The sequence below is a fragment of the Prionailurus bengalensis genome, chromosome C1 (genome assembly GCF_016509475.1).
Source record: "Prionailurus bengalensis isolate Pbe53 chromosome C1, Fcat_Pben_1.1_paternal_pri, whole genome shotgun sequence".
NCBI classification, from domain to species: domain Eukaryota; kingdom Metazoa; phylum Chordata; class Mammalia; order Carnivora; family Felidae; genus Prionailurus; species Prionailurus bengalensis.
In genome coordinates this window covers 21301843-21325698 of record NC_057345.1, presented here as the reverse complement: position 1 = coordinate 21325698, position 23856 = coordinate 21301843, and the positions used below count along the sequence as shown (strand labels likewise).

General features: G+C 41.9%; 1 protein-coding gene across 8 annotated transcripts in view; it reads right to left on the bottom strand.

The window, feature by feature from the left end:
- LOC122480177 (mediator of RNA polymerase II transcription subunit 18) overlaps positions 1 to 23856 on the bottom strand; it is a 135599-nt gene that overhangs the window by 92095 nt on the left and 19648 nt on the right. For 3 of the 8 annotated variants that reach the window (XM_043574229.1, XM_043574226.1, XM_043574227.1), the window contains exon 1: positions 10980 to 11100. The exons of the other annotated variants lie outside the window; for them this stretch is intronic. The gene's annotated coding sequence lies outside the window, so the exon portion shown is untranslated. Of the gene's footprint in view, positions 1 to 10979; positions 11101 to 23856 lie in introns of those variants that run through there. 8 annotated transcript variants of the gene reach the window in all.

Genomic DNA, 23856 nt, shown 5'->3' with positions numbered 1-23856 from the left:
CATATATCTGTATGGTGTTAGAAATCTAGTAAAACTTATCTGCAGAAAGACTTAAATGGACTTAAAACAGTTTCAGTACGTCTGGATCATAGTGATACCAAGTATAAATATCTCCTCATGAAATAATATTTGGGCTCATTATTTACAGGAATTTAATATGGCTGTGTACAGCCATACCACCCTGATCTCGAAGCTAAACAAGGTCTTGCCTGATTAGTACTTGGATGGGAGGAATTTAATATGGCCTAATTGATGTTTAGGAGGCTAACCCTTTTAAATCTCTTGTAGTTAAAAGGAAGAAGTTGCTCAACAACTGTTCTTTAATATCTTCCTTGCTTTTCTGCCCTACAAACTCACTAGCACGTACCAAAATATTTTATTTACCAAATCCCCTAAACCTTTATTTTTAATTCCTTAACAAGAATGCCCTAAAAATAGTTAAATGCTTGCTTTTCTACTTCATCCCAATGATGTCTTTCCTCCAGAGAGTTAGGAGGTTACAGGAGGGCTTCTCATTGCTACAAAATATTTTCTTCTTTCTGTAAGCACAAAGAGGAGATAGTTTTAAAAATACAAAGAAGTCAGACACAAAAAAGACAAATATTAAATGATTCCACTTACAGGAGACACCTAAAATAGGCAAATTAATACAGACACAAAATAGGATTGAGGTTACCAGGGGCTGAGAGGAGAGGCAATGGGAGTTATTATTTATTGGGTAGAGTTTCGGTTTGGGATGATGGAAAGTTTTAGAAACGGCTAGCAGTGATGGCTGCACCGTGTGGTGAATGTTCTTAACGCCACTGAGTTGAATACTTAAAAAGGTTAAAATGGTGATTTTACCACAATTAAAAATACAAAGTGTGCAATGATTACTCCAGTTGCAGACATCTCATGCCACAGACCGCAAAGACACATTCATTTAACAGAATGGCTCTTACTGGCCCGTGGCTTTAGTGCAAGGGTGAAGCCCCTCTCCCAATTACATAAAGATGTTGTTCCAGAAGCCACTTATCTCTTACCTAATTTTATGTAAGCATTAGAGTATGCAAAAGACTATTAGAAAAATGCCCAGTCTCACTGGTATCACCAACAGGCAAGAGGCATTGTGTCATCTTTTAATACATAAAGCAGAGACACACCCATATTCTGAATCTTCATGCTCTCCCTCAAATTTAAATTTAGAGGAAGGGACGGGAGGCAAAGTAGTAGGGTGTGTGCAAGTAAAAGAAAATGGAAAGTACTCTTCACGCCCAGTGACTTGGTTCTATATTCTTTGGTATTGACTGGCAGCATTTTTATTATTTTTTTAATGTTTATTTATTTTTGAGAGAGAGAGACCGTCAGACAGAGCGTGACCGGGGGAGGGGCAGGGAGAGAGGGAGGCACAGAATCCAAAGCAGGGTCCAGGCTCCGAGCTGCCAGCACAGAGCCCAGGCTCGAACTCACAAACTCACAAACCGAAAGATCATGACCTTGCTGAAATCAGACACTTCACCAACTGAGCCACCCAGGTGCCTTGAAGGACAGCATTTAAAAAAGGGATTTATCCATTGGGGACCTTGGTGGCTCAGTTGGTGAAGTTGCTGACTTCAGCTCAGGTTTTATCTTCTGTTCTGGTTCGCGGGTTCAGGCTGCATGGGGAGCTCTCTGTTGAGGCACTCTGCTGTCGGCCAGGGCCTGCCCTAGATTATTTTCCTCTCTCTCTCTCTCTCTCTCTCTCTCCCTCTCTCTAAAATAAATAAATAAACATTTAAAACATACATAAAAGGGATCTGTCCATGAGAGAAGGGAAGAAGAGCTATGTCTCCCTTAGAAATTCTCCCTCTTTCTACTCGTCACTCACTGGAGGGGGAGGGGGAAACGTTTCAGGGCTCCACTTTTTTTCCCCTTAAGATTTTATTTTTAAGTAATCTCTACACTCAATGTGAGGCTTAAAGTCACAACCCCAAGGTCAAGTGTCATATGCTCTACTGATTGATTCTGCCACTCCGGAATAAAGATTTTAAATTTCTAATGACCTAGGTGGACATTACTAGCTGCAGATTAATAACACTTTGAGGAGCGCCTGGGTGGCTCAGTCGCTTAAGGATCAGACTCTTGATTTCCACTCAGGTCATGATCTCACAGTCCTGAAAGCCAGCCCCACGTCAGCCTCCACACTGAGCTGCCTGGAATTCTCTCTCTCTCTCTGCCCCTCTCCCTTGCACTCTCTCTCTCTCAGAATAAATAAACATAAAAAAAAAAAAAGAAGAAAAAAAGAACACTTTTAGTGTCTTCCGAAACTCCAAATGTCGTCACAAAACAAATGCTACCAGGAATAATAGTTAACTGTGAAAAAAATTAACTTGGAATAACATCTTTATCCCACACATCAAAATTGATTTTTCTGGGGCACCTGGCTGGCTCAGTCAGGAGAACATGCGACTCTTGATCTCGGGGTTTTGAGTCAGTACCCCACACTGGGTGTAGAGATTACTTAAAAATAAAATAGAACTACCCTACGACCTAGCAATTGCACTTCTCGGTATTTACCCAAAGGCTACAAAAACGCTGATTCAAAGGGGCACATGCGCCCCAATGTTTACAGCAGTGCTATCAACAATAGCCAAATTATGGAAAGAGCCCAAATGTCCATCAACTGATGAATGGATAAAGATGTGCCTAGGTGGTTCACTGGGTGGTGAACTATATAAATGTTCATTTAGTAATTTTATTTTATTTTAGCAATATTATTTTAGTGATTTCATTTTAAAGAAAAAAGTTACACATGCAATACCTATGTAATAGTTAAACAAGTTGAAACCCACAACATACGATTCTTTAATTCCGTTTATTTCCATGAACAGTAGTAACTGTTTAGTAGGGGAGAATAAAGAGGTAAACTAAATAGAGAAAAGTGCCCTGCAGAGATATGGTCAAAGTGCTCTGGGATCACTCAAGTTAAGGAGGAATCATTAATCTTCAACACCAATTTTTGACACTGTATTTCCTATCAAAATGCAAAGGAGAGAGTATGCAGCTGGGTAGAGAGAATTAAGTACACTGGTAAAAACTTAGATGGCATGTGCAGGGTAGGAGTTCTCTGTAAGAGATTAAAATGTAGAGTTCCAACAAAATCAGCCCCAGAGAGGAAACAAACCAAGCGATGCATTTAAGTTGTCAGACAATCATAAGATTGTTATCTAGTCTTAAATAAAATAGTCAAAATCTATCTAAAAAATAATCTTGGAGGGGCACCTGAGTGGCTCAGCTGTTAAGCACCCAACTTCGGCTCAGATAATGATCTCATGGTTCATGAGTTTGAGCCCCACATCAGGCTCTTCACTCACAGTGTGGAGCCTGGAGCCTGCTTAGGAGGAGTCTGTCTCCCTCTCCCTCTGCACTTCCCCCTGCTTTAGTACACTCTTGCATGCATGCACGCTCTCTCTCTCTCTCAAAAATAAACATTAAAATATATATATATTTAAAAAATACTCGTGGAAATGTGCCTAACAAGCTCACATTTGAAAGAATAAATGTAGAGAATTTTAACAATGGAGTTTTTTTGTCAGATTTGATTCAAGATTAGATTTGATTTGAAATGTATACCTGACAGAAACACCCAGCAACATCATATACCACAAATCAACTTCTAAATCAATACACTGACAGCTCACATCCTGACAGACTTCCCTTGCCACTCAGGACACTTGAACAGAAGGAGGCACTTGAAACCAGTGCTTCCTCCCTCCTACCGCACTGATCACAGTACTACCTTTTTAAAAAAAAAAAATTTTTTTTAATGTTTATTTATTTTTGAAGGAGACAGAATGTGAGCCGGGGAGGGACAGAGAGAGAGGGAAACTCAGAATCTGAAGCAGCCTCTAGGCTCTGAGCTGTCAGCACAGAGCCCGACACGGGGCTCGAACTCACTATCTGTGAGATCATGACCTGAGTGAAGTCGGTCGCCCAACCCACTGAGCCGGTCGCCCAACCGACTGAGCCACCCAGGCATCCCAGTACTACCTTTCTCCTTTGCCAGAAATAGTATCTTTTTTCATATTTATTAAACACTATACAATCTATAAAGACCTGACACAAATCTTATCTCATCTAAAACCCCATGAAGAAATGGTTATCCCTATCTTATAGACGAAGAAACTAAAGTTTAAGGTTAGCTGACTTGGATATTCACAGCTACAACGTGATATAGCTGGAACTAGAACCAGGTCTTCAGACTCCAAAGGTAGGAACTGCATTATATTGAGTAAATAGGTCAGAACTTTCAGATTGTCAAAACCAACACCTGGTGCTTTCAACATAATAGAGAAGTTAAACGGAAAACTAAGCTTGAATCTGAAAGATGTATGGTTTCAACCACCTCTTCCCTAAAAATCAAACACATACTAAACACACTTCCTCTCCTAAAATTCCCTGGAATGTTTTTTGGTTGTAAGTCATAAAAACCATAGAATTTAAGAGACCAACTAATCCACTCTTTAAGAGATGAGAAAACTGTGGCACAAGGCTTGTGATCTGCTCAGAGATGGTGGCACCAAAGCCTTCTATTACAATATAGTGTGTTTTTTTCAAAGGCCGACATCAACAATATTCAAGAGATGCTGCTTTACTGAGAATGTAGGAGACAGAACATGTGGACTAGCAGAAATTTCGTGTCTGACCTCCAGCTAGGTCCTAATTACTGTTCAATAGCCCTTTTGCTCATCTTTGGTTGGCCCCCTTGCCTTTTCCACAACTGCCATTGCAAAACTTTTAACACTTTCTGAAGTCATCTAGCCCACTCTAGCCTTTTATTGTTCTGCAGATAATTTAACCCCTTCCATTGGAAAGGGAGACAAAAAAGAGGTCACATTAGACATTAACCAACCTTATAAGGCAGAAATTATGATCCCAAGCTTTGCAGTCAAAATATATCTGGACCCCAGACTTCTTCCGTTACTTATATGGTGCCTTTGGGAAATGAAGTTAATCTCGCTGAGCCATAATTTCTTCAACTGTCAAATGAGAATGCTCACTCACTCTACAGAATTTTGTAAAATTAAATAACACATTTGAAAGTACCTACGTGGCTGGTACCTACTCCAATTTCAATTCCCATCTCCATCACTTCCAAATACATCTTCCTCCATCCTTTTTTCGTGTTTCCCTTTCAAGGCTCACCTCTCCAGGGCTCCTTTATCATCTCCCTTTTCTCTTGTGTGCAGATCTTCAGTAACTGCCACTCTGCTGGCTCCTTCTCCTTTACCTCAAAATATTTCAAATCTCTTCCATCTTTTAAAATCAAATCAAACAAAAAAGGCCCTGAAATCCAACTCTTCTTAGCTTTTACTCTATCTCTCCTAAACCCTTTAACCTACGCAAAGACAGCAAGCAATTACCTTTCAAAAACAGATCAGATTATGTCAACTACCTGCTTTAAAAACCTTTGATGGTTGGGGCGCCTGGGTGGCTCAGTCGGTTGAGCGTCTGACTTTGGCTCAGGTCATGTTCTCACACTCCGTGAGTTGGAGCACCACGTTGGGCTCTGTGCTGACAGCTCAGAGCCTGGAGCCTGTTTTGGATTCTGTGTTTCCCTCTCTCTCTGACCCTCACCCATTCATGCATGTTCTGTATCTCTGTCTCAAAAATAATAAAATAGAACATTTAAAAAAAAAAATTTAAAGCCTTTGATGGTTTAAAAATTCCCTAATCATAAAGCCTAAACTCTTTGGTGAAAAGTTTTGAACCCTTCTCAGCACTTGGCCATCAACCTTTCCTTTCACCAGTCACTATACTCTTCAATTGCTCAACCCCAGATGTCCAGAGACCCCACCCCCACCCCACTAAGTATTCCACAACCTTCTAAAACTATATACATTTGCTTATGTGCAATTGTCTAGGGTGACAAACCATTGTTCTTATCAAATTTCCTAGAGGGGGCATCTGAACCAAAACATGTTAAAAACCAATGGCAAAACCCAGAGCTCCAGGGTGGCTCAGTTGGTTAGGCGTCTGTCCTCGGCTCAGGTCACGATCTCACAGTTCGTGGGTTTGAGCCCCATATCAATCTCTGTGCTGACAGCTCAGAGCCTGGAGCCTGCTTCAGATTCTGTCTCCATCTCTCTTTGCCCCTCCCCCCTTGCACGCTGTCTCTCTCTCTCTCTCAAAAATAAACAATTAAAAAAAAAAAATTAAAGAAAAAAAAATCCCAACTGTAAAACCCTCTTGGCTATACCAGAGTACTCACTCTTTTCCAGACACACACCTTATACTTTTTCACCTCCATTCCTATGCCCAAACTGCTTCCTCTGGCTGATTAGGGGTGGTAGTGGTTGGGGGAATCAAGCTGAATAACCTTAATAGTAATGGGTCTACTGGGTGAATTCTTATTCATCCCTCAAGAACAAGCTCCAAAATCACTTCCTCTGTAATGTCTTCCTTCACAGTTTACAAAACAGAATCATTCAGTCCCTTTCCTAGGTTGTACACAGCTCTCCTGAACTTAGTACTCAACACCACAATTAGGTGTTGCAATGTTGCAAGCTTTTCAAGGAAGAGGCTCAATACCTTTACATCTATCTCCAGAACATAACCCAGATCCTAGCATGCAATGAGCAAAATAAAAATCTGAATAAAAGAAACATACTTGGCGTTGCATTTGTGTTCTTGTATTCTCCACGACTGCCCCTGCCCACTTTTGTTATTAATTCACTCATTCAACAAATATTTATAAAATTCCAAAGAAATATTTGGAGCTATGTGCTAAGCAGTAAGGAAATAGACTAGGACATACATAGTCCTTGCCGTTAAGACAGTTAACTGTGACAATACAGAATACAAAGGTCTTATAGGAGGGGTGTAGGGGTGGCTCAGTGGGTTAAGTGTTGGATTGGACTCAGGTCATGATCTAACTATCTTGAGATCAAGCCCCTCGTGTGGCTCAGCACAGAGCCTGTAGCTTACTCAGGATTCTCTCTCTCTCTCTGTCTGCCCCTCCCCCGATTTTTCTCTCTAAATAAATAATAAACTAAAGAAAAAAAGTCTTATTTGATGAGAGCTACATGAAGACGTGACTAACAGTCACAGAACGTTTTTTACAATGAGACATCAGACTGTCTTAGACCAGAGAATCCATCCATTCTCTTTGTCTCTTTCTTTATAAACAACCTTCTTCCAATGCTCCTTTTCCTTTTCTAAAGGGTATAATGCAACCAAATACCCTCTGACTTCTGGAAATCATTCCACAAGGTAGATGGAGCAGGAATGATTATCTATCTCCATGTTGAAGATGAGACAACTAACCTTCAAAGACGTTACTGCTCAAGGTTGCACATTAATGAGAGAGGATTTTATTTAGTACTTGCTGTCTGACTTGTCCAACTACTCTACCTCTAATCAGTGTATAAGCCCCAAAAAGAAAAAAGACTTGGTTTTCACTGCTTTGTCCTCAGGATCTGATTCCTGGGTTTCTAGGAATCCGATCCAGTGTCTAGAACACAACAGGCCTCCAATAAGTGTATGTTGACTAGATGAATGAATGAAATGATCTGGAAATAAAGTAGACCAACAGCAAAACACACAAGGAAAAAAGTTCCTTCTCATTATGATGGCATAATAAAAGAGATTTAAAACAGGCTTCTACTAGTTAGAAAGGCTAGACCAATTGTATTGACTCAATTCCATTGGCATGTTAATGCATTTTACCTAAGAAGAATTTAAGTAAAGGAGGTGAAGTAAGTTTCTATTTCTGATGTCACATTCATGGCATGCACTGACATAAAGCCAAGATTTAACTGCAGGTTTGAAACTAATTAAAAGTTTTTACCAAAAGCAAACACCAAAGAAAGCATTTTCTTGAGTCTTGACTTTGGCTAGAAAAGAATCTGAAGTTCAGTTCTTTCTTCAATGTTATTTCCAGCAGCCAAAAGTGCTGTATAGATGTTCTCCAACATATTTCTTTAAAAACCTTTAAGGAAAGATTAATCAAAACTTGCTAGTAATGATTAGACAAAACCACAGCCCAGTAACTCACCACTCTTCCACCTCCACTGGGCCTAAGCACAAGGCAATCACAACGTACCACCAAACAAGGTGATGGGACCAACGTTCAGAATGATTTATGGCTTAGTATGACATCATTTGATGTTCTAAAAACTCCAGTTCCAGTTCCGGGGCGCCTGGGTGGCTCAGTCAGTTGAGCGTCCGACTTCGGCTCAGGTCATGACCTCACGGTTCACGGGTTCGAGCCCCACATTGGGCTCTGTGCTGACAGCTCAGAACCTGGAGTCTGCTTCGGATTCTGTGTCTCCCTCTCTGCCCCTCCCCTACTTGTTCTGTCTCTCAAAAATGAATAAACGTTAAAAAAATTTTTTTTTAATTCTTTAAATAGAAAAATAGGGGCGCCTGGGTGGCGCAGTCGGTTAAGTGTCCGACTTCAGCCAGGTCACGATCTCGCGGTCCGTGAGTTCGAGCCCCAGCCCCGCGTCGGGCTCTGGGCTGATGGCTCAGAGCCTGGAGCTTGTTTCCGATTCTGTCTCCCTCTCTCTCTGCCCCTCCCCCATTCATGCTTTGTCTCTCTCTGTCCCAAAAATAAATAAATGTTAAAAAAAAAAAAAAAAGAAAAGAAAAATAAAAACTCCAGTTCATTTTAAGTCACTTTTCTCTGCTTAGAAAATATTTCCAAAAAAATATATATATATATAGGGGCGCCTGGGTGGCTCAGTCGGTTAAGCGTCCGACTTCAGCTCAGGTCATGATCTCACCATCCGTGAGTTCGAGCCCCGCCTCAGGCTCTGGGCTGATGGCTCAGAGCCTGGAGCCTACTTCCAATTCTGTGTCTCCCTCTCTCTCTCTGCCCCTCCCCCATTCATGCTCTGTCTCTCTCTGTCTCAAAAATAAATAAACATTAAAAAAAATTAAAGACATGGAGAAAATATCTTTAAAAAAAAATATATATATATTTCCATTATTTTTCTCCAATATTCAAATGTCAATAAATCATAAGCTGTTCATGGTGGTATAATGAATAATTGCAACAGGTGTGAAGTAATGGAAAGAGCACTGGACTGAAGTATGGTTTACTATTTCCTATCTAGGTTAACTGTGTGACTTTAGGCAAGTCACTTAACATTTTAGAGGCTGTGAATTGAACATTTATCACCAATAAAATGAGAACCACCACCTCAGAGAACTGCAGTAAGAAATTACATAATATATATGATGAGCTGTTTTCAAAAAATAACACTAATAGCAATGTCATATTTGAACAGATAACAGCCAGTCATTAGTAACTGATGTTCCTTTTTTTTTTTAATGTTTATTTTGAGAGAGCGAGCCAGCAAGCTGGGGAGGGGCAGAGACAGAGAGAAATCCCAAGCAGACTCCATCCACACTGTCAGCACAGAGCCCAACATGGGGCTCAGATTCACAAACCCTGAGATCATGACCTGAGTTGAAACCAAGAGTCTGATACTTAAGGGAATGATCCACCCAGGTGCCCCTGTTCTTTGGATTATTTTTAAAACTTCCAGAGCAATTCTATGGACACTTCTTCAAAACACAATCAGGAAAACAACCAATCCCTACTCATGACTGGATTAAAACCTGAAGGGAACAATTGCATTAAAGACCTCAATCCCTGCACAATATTACTAACACAATCTGGATTCCCAGAGTTAATCACTTCCATTATGAGAGATCAAAATAATAAAGTACAATAGGCTTTATTTTGCATACTTGACTAGGGAGGGAATTTAACCTATATAACTTTAATATCATTCCCTGATTCATGTAAAAAGGGTCCTGGTTATCCTCATTTCAGAGACCTGAAATACTAATCATTTTTCAATAGGAGCCACTGCCGCGGCGTTTATAAAGCTTTACCTTATGCTGAATCTCGCAATGCAGTCTTCCAACGGAACGTGGATGAAATTACCACTAACAAAATTTGATTAAATCCACACAATTCACTGGTTTCAGTAAGGATCTACTACTATCCTCCCTCAAACTGGCTTCATTTCTATTACTTGGTGAACTAGTAGTCTCTTTGTTGCTTTCTTGAAGCTACTAGGTTTCTGGTTTCGCTATAACGCAGATCCTTCTATTAATGGACGTTTCTTCCAACTTTGTTTCAAGCAGAAGAAATAAAAGGATCGCGGGTCCGAAGGGAGACGAACTGGGCGCCTGGATGAAGTCCAGTAACTTTTTTCTGCATGCAATGAATGAAAAGCCTGCTCGCTGCCCTATAAATCACTTTCTCTTCTCCGAGATTCAAGACGTATGTGAACTACCATTCTGCTCAACCGCACTGGTTCTTTGGTTCCCCGATCACAACTGCAACCTATACAGACACGGCAGCAAATTAGGTCCCTTCCCAGTATCCCGGGGAGGGGGCTCACTTCTTTTCCGCAGGCCCATCCCCCTACCGAGAAAAATGCCTGGAGATTCGTGTCCCAAAGCCGCGCGGGGCTACATTTCAGAGTTAGACAATAACCTCAAGGGTTTTCAACAGAAACTCCGTCTGCCACTGCCTGGCTCCTAGCCTCCGCTCTGCCCAGCCGGGATGCAGAGGTCCGACCCATGACGGGTTTTTAAAATGGACTTTGACCTGATCCGGTTACCGTAACCGGATCCCCTGGGACGGGCCCCCATCAAGGACCGGCCCGGAGGGCTCCCCGGAGGAGGCGACCCCACGCACTGGCACAAAGGGGCAGCCCAGACAAAAGGGCCCCGCCAAGTCGCGGGAGGAGGGGAGGGCCAGCCTTCGCGGGACACACTGCAGGCGGAGAAACCACGGCGGGACCGTTGTGGGAGGGCGGAGGAGGAGGCGGCGGCCCGGCCCAGCCCGCCCCGCCCTGCCCTGGACCGACAAGTTCGCGGTTCGGGCCGTTACCCCCGCCCAGACCGCGACCTCATTGCGGAGCTTAGAACGCGGCGCGAGCCTAAGAGGCGCCCGCAACCAGACCCAGTGTACTTCTCGCTCACTTTCCCTTGCTCACCGAAATCACCCGGGTGGCCGCCGCCGCCTCCTCAGCCTCCAACAGTAGCTTCCCCCGGAAATCCTACCTGGCCCGCCCGCCGCCAGGCTGCAGCCAGAGCCTTCGGCCCCGGGGAGGGGGGAGCCGAGGCTGGCCGGACAGTGAGGGGTAGGAAGTGCCCCCGCGGAGGCTCACGGGATTCGTAGTCTCCAGCCAGAGCCAGCTGCTTTGCGGGCTGGACAAGATGGCGGGAACGTCTCCGCCTTATGCTCCGGGTCTGTAGGCCTCACACGGCCTCTCTGGGCATGCGCCACCCGCTGCTGGCAACCTTGGTGTGAAAACTTGGACTGCTTAACTAGTGCCCGCGGGCAAAGGTCTTTGGACTTAGGAGCACAGAAACAAGTTCAGCTGCAGGCAGTGTCTAGGGAGGAGCTGACGTACGTGTGCTGTTTTAGAAAACCGTGTCCAGCCCCTATCTGGTCAAATTTCAAATATAGTTTCTGCAAAAGAAAACACTATGGGGCGCCTGGGTGGCTCAGTATTAAGCGTCTGACTCTGGATTTTGGCTCAGGTCATGATCTCATGGTTTATGAGTTTGAGCCTTGCATCTGGCTCTGTGCTGACAGCGAGGAGCCTGCTTAGGATAGTCTCTCTCCTATCTGCCCCTCCCAAGCTCGCTCGCGCTCTCTCTCAAAGTACATAAATAAACTAAAAAAACCCAAAACAAAACAAAACAAACTATTGAGGAACAGTTTAAAATACAAAAACTTAGAAGTAAGTTATCCTCAAGGTGTCTGGAGGGCTCAGTCAGTAGAGTATGCTACTCTTGATCTCAGGGTTGTAAGTTCCAGGCCCTCTAAGGTATAGAGATCACTTAAAAATAAAATCTTAAAAAGAAGGTGGAGGAGGAGGAGGAGGAGGAGGAGGAGGAGGAGGAGGAGGAAGTTGTTATCCTCAATCTAGTGTATAAAGAAGCAACCCGGGAATCATTCTTGGCACCTTCTTCAGCGCACTAAGTCCAGTCAATCTATATCCCATAGACCTCACCATTCCATTTCCTCTATCACCATTAACTAGAGCAAGCAACTGTCCTCTCTCGCTAGTCTCACTAGTTTCAGGCCTCTGGGCTCTTTTCCTCCAAACACCATCCTTGCTGCCGCCAGATGATCTTGCTAAATGCCAACCCCATTGTGTCACAGTCCAAATTAGAGCTAAGTGTATAACCTAAAGCTGCTAGAGGAAAATGAGGGAAAAAATCTATACGACCTGCAAACACACAGTCATAAAAGAAAAAATTGATAAATCGTAAGTCATTAAAGTTAAAAATGTTGCTCTTTAGGACACTTATGAAAATGAAAAGGCAAGCCACCCACTGGGATGAAATAGCCGCAAAACCTACATGCAACAAGGGACTAATATCTAAAACAATTTCAACTCATTAAGGCAAACAACCCAGCTTAAAAAAATGATTTGAACAGATGTTTCACAAACGAAGATAAACCTGTGGCAAATAAACCATGAAAGATGCTTGGGATATGCAAATTAAAACCACAATGAGATAATCTACACACCATGACTTGTAATATCAAGTGATCAAGTGTTAACAAGAATGTAGAGCCACAAGAATTCTCATTCACTGTTGGTGGCATTGTAAAATGATACAACCACTTTGGAAAGCAGTATTGGAGTTTGTTTGAAAATTAAATATACACTTGGGCGCCTGGGTGGCTCAGTCAGTTAAGCGTCCAACTTCAGCTCACGTCATGATCTTGTGGTTTGTGAGTTTGAGCCCCAAGTTGGGCACTGTGCTAACGTCTCAGAGCCTGCAGCCTGCTTTGGATTCTGTGTCTCCCTCTTTCTCTGTCCCTCCCCCGCTTGCACTCTGTCTCTCTCAAAAATAAACATTAAATTTTTTTAAATTAAAGAAGTTAAATATACACCTACTATATGGTCTAACCATTACACTGTAGGTATTTACCCAAGACAAACTGAAAGCATACATCTACACAAAGACTTGATTGAACATGAATGTTCATAGCAGCTTTATTTGTAATAGCTTAAGATTGGAAACAATTCAAATGTCCTTCATACTTATACAATGGATACTCTTTAACAATAAGAAGGAATGAACTATTGATTCACACAACATGATGAATCTTAAAATTATTGTGCTGAGTAAAAGAAGCCAGACATAAAGGAGTACATTCTGTATGACTCCATTTGTATAAAACCCTAGGAAAACCAAACTCTAATGAAAAAAGATCAGTGGTCACCTGGGGAACCAAGAAGGCAGATGTATGGCAGCCAGAGATAATAAAGGGGATAAGGAAACTTTTGGGGGTGATTGGTATATTAATTATCTTGATCATGGTTATGTTTTCAAGGCTGTATAATGAGTTTTAAGTATATCAAAACTTATCAAATTGCACACTTTAAATATGTGAGGTTTATTGTTCATCATTATACTTCACTAAACCTGAAAAATAGGATAGTCGATAAACTGTTGGGGGGGTACCTGGGTGGCTCAGTCAATTAAGCAGTCAACTCTTGATTTTGGCTCAGGTCATGATCTCACTGAGTTCAAGACCTGCGTGGGGCTCTGCACTGACAGACAGTATGGAGCCTGCTTGGGATTCTCTCTCTTCCTCTCTCTCTGCCTTCCTCCGTGTGTGCACATGCTCTCTCTCTCAAAATAAATAAACTTAAAAAAAAATGTTGGGGCACCTGGGTGGCTCTGTCGCTGAGCGTTGGGCTCTTGATTTCAGCTCAGGTGATGATCTCGCAATTGTGGGACTGAGCTCCACATTGGGCTCCTTGCTGAGTGTGGAGCCTGCTTGAGATTCTCCCTCTCTCTCTCTCTCTTTCTGCCCCTCTCTCCTCTCAAGATAAATAAATGAACATTAAAAAAAAAAAAAACCGAAAGAAAGAAAGTAAGAAAATCCTTCAGTGGCTTCCTGGTATTCTTGGGCAAAAAAAAAAAAAAAAAAAAAAAAAAAAAGTTACCATAGAAGCTGTAATTGTGGAGTTTCAATACCATTCAAGGGGAAGGGGATGGATAGGGACAGCAATTATGAAATCCCAGGTAAGTAATGATGGTGGTAACAGTAGTGTTAATAGCAGTAATAATAAAAACTCCTATTTTTCCTTGAGCATCTATCATGTACCAGGTATTTTACATATGCCTTGCATTAGGATTCCCCCCAAAAAGCATAACTAGAGACAAATACTAGTTTCAGGTAATTTACTTGGAAAGTGATCCCAGGGACTTACTGTGAGAGCCTACAGTGAAACAGGGAAGAAGGAGCCAACACAAGGGTGCATTGCTCACTTGGCAATCCTACCAAAACCATGTGAGGATTGTCTACAATGCCTCTCAGCATTGTCTACCCAAGGACTGCTCTGAGAAGCATTTGTCCATTGGCTCCCATCCCCCATGGTAAATCCCATGGGATTGCCCCAGGGAGTATCAACTCCTGTTGCATTTGGAACAGGGTCCCACCAGAGTCCTATATCTTGGTTTAGGAAAAGCTCCAGGACAGAATGCAGAAAGATGGAAGGAGAAGTGAAGCCCTTACTAAACTGTTTTCTGCAGCTTCAGCTAAAAGCTAAGGTAGCTCTGTGAGGACGTGAGATAAGGCAATGGGGGTGCCAGACCATCCCTTGCAATGCTCAGGTTTGTCCATTTTCTACATTAGATCTAATTTATCACCCTGTCTTCAAGGTAATGGCCTGTGACAACCTTGACAAAACATTTGGTGGCACTCATCACTCTTTGCAAAATGCTTTATGTTGCCCCACATGCCTTTTGTGCCTTGTAATACACGACACCCAAACATATGGATGCTTCTCACAAATGGTATTAAGTGAAAGAAGCTAGACCGAAGGAGTATATGCTGTATGGTTTCACAAATATACAATAAAAAACAGGCAAAAATATTCTGCTGAAAGTCAGGCTAGCAGCCACCTTTCAGGGTGGAAGAGCAGTGTCTGGAAGAAGGTGAGAGGGGGTTTTCGGGAGGCTGATAATGTCGCTTTTTGATCTGGACCTGGGTGCTCGGTCCATGGGTGTCTTCAATTTGTAAAAATTCATTCATGGGATATAGATACTCTTCTGCCTGTATATTACACTCAATTTTTAAAATGGGAAGTGGTCTGCACCAGGCCTCTTGTCTTCTGAGAGACCAGTTAGCAGTAAACACTCTTTCTAACCATTAATATTTCTGGATTTGGGGCTCACGGGCACTATTGGTGTATAATGTTAAGAGCATAAGCTCTGGCAATAAAAAACTGTTCTGCCACTTCCTGTGTGCTACTGCCCAAGTTATTGAAACTGGTTAACGTTCAGTTCCCTCACTGTACAATGGGAAATACAATAGTACTTATTATGTAAATTGATGTGATAATTAAATAAAGTAACATACATAAAGTAGCCAGCACTGTACCTGATATATGTTAAGTACTCAATAAACAATTACTATTACGAGTAATATGTTTTTGTCTTTCTGTTTTTATTAAGTTTCCAATTTTTCAACAATGAACGTGGATACAGGCTATAAGTGCAAGGATATTCATTGTAGTACTGTTTGAAATCTCAAACAAAATATTGGAGATAAATTAAATATGCATCTACTGGAGAATGCGCAAATCAACTGTGATATATTCATGATATAGAATAGCACAAATCAGTTAAAGTGAATAAATGAAAACTGGAGGGATCAACAGGGACAAAACAAAATGTTAAGGGAAAGAAACTAAGTTGTAGGAGGTTACGTATGGCCTGATACCATGTATATAAAATGTTAAAACATCCCAAACAATACTATATACTGTTTAAGGATTTATCTATACATAGCAAAAATATAAAATCATGTGTGGAAATAAAATATTCAGGCAAATGATTACTTCTTGGGGAGAAGAGAAAAGAATGGGTAAAAGGAGGAATATATCAGGACTTAAAGCATATCTGATATTTTATTTCTTGAAAGCAATTTTAAGAAAAAAATGATAAAACATTAAGATTTGACAAAGTTGTGACAGGGACTTGGGTGTTTGTTATATAAATGTCTATTTTTCCATATGCTTGAAATAGTTCTCTATTAAAAAATTTTTTTTAACGTTTTACTTTATTTTTTGAGAGACAGAGAGAGACAGAGTGCAAGCAAGGGAGGGGCAGAGAGAGAGGGGGACACAAAATCCAAAGCAGGCCCCAGGCTCTAAGCTGTCAGCACAGAGTCCGATGCGGGCTCCAACCAATGAATGCAAGATCATGACCTGAGCGGAAGTTGGACTCAACTCACTATGGCGCCCCAGTTCTCTATTAAAAAAAAAAAAAAAGCATGGAGCAGAGCAGTGTGCAAAATATTGTACCCTTTTTGGGGAGTGGAAAAGCAAGAGTTTGATGCTTAACAGACTGAGCCACCCAGGCACACTGAGAATTTTTTTTTTTTAATTTTTTTTCAACGTTTATTTATGTTTGGGACAGAGAGAGACAGAGCATGAACGGGGGAGGGGCAGAGAGAGAGGGAGACACAGAATCGGAAACAGGCTCCAGGCTCTGAGCCATCATCAGCCCAGAGCCCGACGCGGGGCTCGAACTCCCGGACCGCGAGATCGTGACCTGGCTGAAGTCGGACGCTTAACCGACTGCGCCACCCAGGTGCCCCGAGAATTTTTTTTTTAAGTTTAATTTTTATAGTTTTATTTATTTTGAGAGAGAGAGAGAACAAGTAGGGGAGGGGCAGAGAGAGAAGGAGAGAGAATCCCAAGCAGGCTCCATGCTGTCAGCACAAAGCCCGAGGCAGTACTCCAACTCCGAAACTGTGAGATCATGATCTAAGCTGAAATCAAGAGTCAGACACTTAACCTACTGAGCCACCCAGACGCCCCCATAATTTTTTTTTTTTTTTTAAGCTAAAAAAGTGTTGGAGAATCAATGAAACAAGTTTCCAGCTATCACATCTTAAAATCACGGCCTGGTTGTTGGACCCGATGACTTCACCATAGTTTCAAATTCTGAGAGCTCTTTCACAGACGCGAATGGCTCTAGGAACCTGGCTGTTCTCCCTGGGCTGAGAACCAAGGCCAATTAACTGGCAAAAATGAATCAGACCAATCAGAGAGCAATATGCAAATGAGCAACTCTGACTGTATATAGCTTCCTTGCTATAGCACTGAACATTGCAGAATTTAGAGACTGCCACCTGCAGGCCAAATCTCTCAATAGACGGTTCATGGAACTAATCTAGGGGGATTCTTCTCTCAATTGAGTCCTCTGTGGGGCTCTGTATTGGAGACGTACATAAATTTTTCCCTCTCCCCTGCAGCCCACTACTCTGCCACAGCCCCAAACTGGTGATATTAATTCCTAAAATTAGACACTATGGCATCAGATTGTCTGGCTTTACCTTGGGTAAATCAGATACTTCTTCTATACCTCAGTTTTCTCATCTATTAAATGGTGATGATAACAATAGCTCCTCTGTACAGACATTGTGAAGATTGAATCAGACCATGTAAACTGCTTAGCACAATGGCTGGCACATAGTGAGCACAAATATTAACAGTTGTTGTTAGGCAGAGCTTCAGAAGCTTCTCCCATTCAATAACTGACAAATTGTACCTTGGCACACAAGAGCGCAGTGGAAAGACCTTTAGTACCTGGCTCTCCCACTTAGGGCTTGTGACCTTTGGCAAGTCTTTTAACCTCTTTGAACCTTACTCGACCTCACAGGTGGTTTTGGATATTACATGACATCATCTATATAAAGCACCAATCACAGTGCCTGGCATAGAGTGGACAGTTAAATGGAGTGACAATGGAGTGATGATTAATACGGGAAAAGATACCAAGTATAGGCAAAGGTTGAACAGCTCAGGTTGCAAACAGGCAGGCCACAGGTGCTCACTAACCTACAGATATTTTGGTTTGGCCCTCAGTATTTTATAATTTTTAAATTACTTTCTAGCTTTGAACATTGAAATTCTACCTTTAAGGTCAGATTTTCAACTTCTTTTAAAATGTGAAGGTTTAACAATGTATTGTATAAGACCTACAAGGAAGATGGCATATAACAGGGAAATTTAATTTCTTCCAAGGGAGCCAAGTAATGCTCCCTGAAGAGGTGATGTTAAAGCTGAGACATTAAAGTTAAGTAGAGGTTAGCCTGATAAAGACAGAGGGGGCAATGCTCCAAGCAGAGGGACTGCCATGTCCAAAGGTCTTGAATCAAGAAGGCTACTGGCTCCAGGAAGCTTCAGGAAAGCTCAGTGACTGGAGCACAGTGAGCAAGGGGAAGGTGGGAAGAAAATAAGGCTCTAGTTGGCTCCCTAAGGATTTTGGACTTTACTGTGAGGAACAGTATAGTTCAAGGCTGGACGCTGGGAGGTAGCCAATTGGTGTAACGAACTAAGGGGCTAGGCAGTCAGGATGGAGAAAGGTCAGGGGTCAACAATTAGCAGCAGAGGAAAGAGAGGAATGCTAGCGCAGTATAGGATCTATATCTAGAAACTCCGGGACAGGACAGCCTGTCTTGTCTGGCAAAGGGCAGACTTTATAGGAACCAAGTTGAGTTGGACACCAGGGTGAACATCTTACGTTCATTTTAATAGTGGGGAAATGGGAAGAGTAAAGATTTGGCCAAGGACATATAACAAAGAAGATACAGAGCTAGATTCACAACACCTATCTGTAATTTGTTGCTCCTCTTACCACACTAGTTTTCTCAAGGTGAATAAACACAGCACCAATACTGTGTTGCTAATAATATCCTATTTATTGAGAGCTTGCTAAGTGTTAGGCTCTATGTATATGTGCATTATTATCTCATTAGTTCACTCAGTTAACAAATTTAGTCCACCCAGGGCACCTGGGTGGCTCAGTCAGTTGAGTGTTCAACTTAGGCTCAGGTCATGATCTTACAGTTCATGGGTTTGAGCCCCATGTTGGGGCTTGCTGCTGTCAGCATGGAGCCCGCTTCGGATCCTCTGCCCCCCTCTCTCTCTGTCCCTCCCCTGCTCAGACTCTCTCTCTTCTCCCAAAAGTAAATAAACATTAAAAACAAAACAAAACAAAACAGGGTGACTGGGTGACTCAGTTGGTTAAGAGTCCAACTTTGGATCAGGTCATGATCTTGCAGTCTGTGAGGTCAAGCCCTGTGCTGGCCTCTGTGCTGACAGCTCAGAGCCTGGAACCTGCTTCCGATTGTGTCTCTCCTTCCCTCTCTATCCCTCCCCTCCTCTCACTCTGTCCTCTCTCTCTCAAAAATAAATAAACTTAAAAAAATTTTTTTTAACCAAATATCGTCTATCCAAAATATTATGTACCAAGGGACTGTTAGGCACTGGACACACAGGAATTAATGAGACAGACACCATCCCTATCCTATTGGAGTTCACAATCCAGAAAGGAAGTGAGTAGTTGAAGTAATTATAGAGAGTAATTGGCAGGTACTTTAGGGAGAGTGTAACAGTGAACCCAGCCTACTATGGGCGGCAGGTAAGGCTTTCTGGAAGAAGTGACAGTCAAGCTGAAAAAGCAGGAGTAAAACATGAGGAGAGACTATTCCAGGAAAAGAAGAGGTACTGTATGGAAAGCACTATCCTCACCGTAACTTGATGAGATAGGTGTTATGATTATCCCCTCTTCACAGATGAGAAAACTGATGTTCTCAGAGATTAAGTAACGGACCCACTAGGCAGTGCTAGAGCCCGGATTGTAAGCCTGGATCTATCTAGACCAAAGCTCATCCTCTTAGCTGCTAAGTTAGATATTTCTGTTAGCTTGTCCTTTCCTTCGAATGGTCAGGTGAGGGGAATGGAATATTAATTGAGATGTCTGCAATGCAGGAAGTTGAAATCATGGCTTACAAACCATTTAAGCATGTCTGTGTCAGGGTCGGCTGTCAATTTTGGAATGACAGCTATCTAGTGACACAGCTCCTGTGCTAATGCCTGAATAGATGTTTAGCTCAACTAAATATGATTCAACAGCTAGGTACTGAGTGCCTACTTTGTGCCAGGAAAGGTCTCAGAGCATGTAGATAAAAGGGCTCGAGTTCAAACCTAGGTCCACCTGACTCTAAAACTTGGGCTCTAGACCATTGCACTGCACTATCTCTGCCAGGATAATCAGCTTATAAAAACCCAGAGGAATGTGGGATGATCCACAAGGCCAAATACACATCCAGGAAGGGGAAATAAATGTCAGTGCTTTTAAAACCTTCCAGGGAAGTAGAGAAACAGGAAAAAACAACAAATAAACAAACAAAAAACAATGTGTCTAGTAATTAGACACTAGTTAATCCCTAAAACAGAGAACTTACCCAAAATATTTATAAATGGTTCTTTTCTATCATTTAATTCAGCTTAAATTTGCCTCAAGACTTATCTTTAAATTTAATCAGTAACTAAAGTTCAGAATTTTTGGTATCCAGATACATTTCCTTTAATTCTTACTTTATATCAGTGCGAGAAAAAAAATCTATTTCACAAAAATCAGTGTCAAGCGAAAAAAGTGATCCCATTCAGTATGGGTACAAGCTGTTTGCTTAGCAAACTGGGAGAAAAGAAATCCTCTGCAGGAGGTGGCCACCAGCCCTGAGCTATGCGAACATTCTGTCTGTGGGCAGGGAAGTGTGCAGCCTCGTTCCAGATGCTCAGATGTGACCAGAGGTGAAACCTGTATGGCTAAAGAAGTGGCCAGAATTGGTTCGGTGACACACGGATTGGAAAGATCACGGCTGTGTTCAAACATACAGTGTTTGCGGTTCTATCTGCTTATTTACCCTCCGTCTGAACAAAAAAAAAAGGCAAGAAAAGAAACCAATATTTACCAAGTGCCACTTTGTATAGGGTATATTTTTGCCTCAACAATTCATCTAGTACTTTAGAAATGAGTTCAGAGAAAGAGGTAGAACCTCTCTCATAGCAACTATAAAAACTTACTTATTATAGTTTAGCCTGTTACTAAAACAGTAACAATAGCTTCCATTTACTGAGTGCATACTAAGTGCCAGGCACTGTGATGTACACTTCTCCTACACTATTTCATTGAATGACAACCTTACGGTATAGGGACCATTACCCACTTTACAGAAAAACAACAACAACAACAACAACAACAACAACAACAACAACAGATGTTCAGGAAATTAAGCAACTTCCCAAGGCCACATGGGAGCAAGTGGCATCTGTTCACATGTCCATCTCCCCACCACACCAATCACTGTAAATTAAAAAAAAAATTTTAAAGTTTATTTATTTATTTTTAGAGAGAGAGAGCATGAGCAGGGGCAAAGAGGGAGACAGAATCCCAAGCAGACCCTGCGCTGTCAAGCGCAGAGCCCGACATGGGGCTCGAACCCACAAATCATGAAATCGTGCCCCCCCAAGCCGAAACCAAGAGTCAGACATCCAACTGACTGAGCCACCCAGGCACCCCTGTAAATTTCTGTTTTATTCATCTTTGTATTCCTTGTCTCTAACATTGTGCCTGGCACAGAGTAGGCAGAATCCAGTAAATATTTTTGAATAAATAAAAAACAAACAAAATTTCTCAAGATAAATGGTAGAGCCACCATCAGGATTTTAGGTCTTCTGTCTTCCAGTCTAGTGTGCTTTCTTTCCATAATTAAATATTGCCTACCTAAATCTGGATCCTGATTAATCATTCACATGCTTCTTTCACTCTGGAAATTCCTATTAGACACCTTCCATATGAGTATGATAGAGTGATTCCACTTCTCAGTCTTTATCTTACAGAAATACTAGCACATGTGTTTGACAATGTATTACTAGGGTATCTGCTATTGGTATTTCAAAAAAAAAAACCTGAAAAATAAATATCCATCAATAGAGATATGATGAAATGGTACATCTATAGAATATCATACAACTTTAAAGAGAGTAAGTTAGAGAAAGACAAATATCATATGATTTCACTCATATATGGAATTTAAAAACAAAACAAACAAAGGGGGAGAAAAAGAGACAGAGACAAATCAAGAAACAGTTAATTATTGAAAACAAACTGATGGTTACCAGAGGGGTGGAGGGAGAGGTTAAAGAGGTGATGGAGATTAAGGAGTACACTTGTGATGAGTACTGGATGATGTACGGAAGTGTTGGATCACTATATTGTACACCTGAAACTGATCAGTGTGGAGCCCAACACAGGGCTTAAACTCATGACTCAGAGATCAAGACCTGAGCTGAGATCAAGAGTTGGATGCTTAACCTACTGAGCTACCCAGGTGCCCCTGCATCCCAAAGATTCTAATAGGGTGGGTTGGGAAGATTTGGATAATCATTAGGTTTAGCCAATGCTTTTTTTTTTAAAGTCTATTTATTTATTTTGAGAGAGAAAGAGAGCACGAGCAGGAAAGGGACAGAGAGGGAGAGAGAATTCCAAGCAGCCTCACGCCATCAGTGCAGAGCCCTATGGGGAGCTTGATCCCAGGTACCAAACCGTGAGATCATGTCCTGAGCTGAAATCAAGAGACGGATGCTTAACCAACTGAGCCACTCAGGTGCCCCAGCCAATGCTATTTTTGAAACACTTTATCCACCTAATGTTACTTTTATATTCTCTTTATTGGATTATTCATTTTATTTTTTTGTTTCTTCAAGTGCCATTTATTTGCATTCCTTCAGTATTTGCATTTCAGGTGATTCATGTCCTTAAGGGGTCGGCAAGTGCCGCCCAAACTCTTTTTGTTTAGAGTAGGACTGACTGTAAGTTCTTATCACCTGCACTTCCTTGGGCCTCAAGGAATAAATCATTCCCATGCTCCCAACTGCTATCTTATCTGGCTAAATGATAGAGTCCTTGGAGTTATCTCCTAAAAATCTAGATATAGACAAGGAGTGTCCATCACACCCACCTGCTCCTACTTTGGCCACCAGTGTCCACTGTCCAAGGAGCCTCTTAGGATTCTTGGCCAGGGTTGGGACTTCATTAACCCTGATGACCTTGCCAGTTTGTGTCCACCTCAAAATAATGGAGCAATTCCTCAAAATTCACACTGTAACAAAATGGAATATACTTCAAAAATGGTGGAAGAGACCATTCTCCTCTACCTTTCCACATTCTGTCACCTGGGCCCCAGAGTAGCACTGCTGGAGACTTGGAATGAAATAGGAAGACAGGAGCTACTGGGTGGCTCAGTTGGTTAAGCATCTGACTTCGGCCCAGGTCACCATCTGACTCACTCTGTGAGTTCGAGTCCTGCATCTGGCTTGCTGCTGTCAGCACAGAGCCCACTTGAAATCCTCTGTCTCCCTTCCTCTCTGCCCCTTCTCCACTAGTGTTCACAAATGTGTTCTCTCTCTCTCTCAAAAATAAACAGCAAAAAAAAAAAAAAAAAGGAAATAGGAAAACAGTTTTAATTTGTAGTTCCTCTCTACAGAACTCAGATACAAGAGCCCACTTGAGGACCTGTTGGGCAGTGGACATCAAGCTGTCTTCCCCATGCAAGCTTTTCTCTTCCTGCCCATCATTATAAGCCAGCCGAAAAAACTTATGCAAACGGTGGGAGCACTACGGCGCAGCACTGAGTCTTGAAAAGCTATGTCTGAAGGCAGCCTAGGTTAAAATCCAGTTCTGCCTCTCACGGCTGTGACTGTGGCGTGTTTCTCCATAAGCCTTGTTTTCTCACCAGTAAAATGAAGACAATGGTATCTATCTCAAAAGATTGTTGTAAGAGTTTAAAACACGGCAGTTTTTGTTTTGAGCACAGTGCCTAGAACATAGTAAGTGCTTCATAAATGGCAATGATGATTATTACCTGTAGACCACCTACCTCTTCAGGCACATCTAATAAAGACTGAATTTCAGAAGTGGCCCCAATCTATAGCCAGTCTGGGGCCCACCACAGCATTTTGAGTCATTTCTTAAAAACAG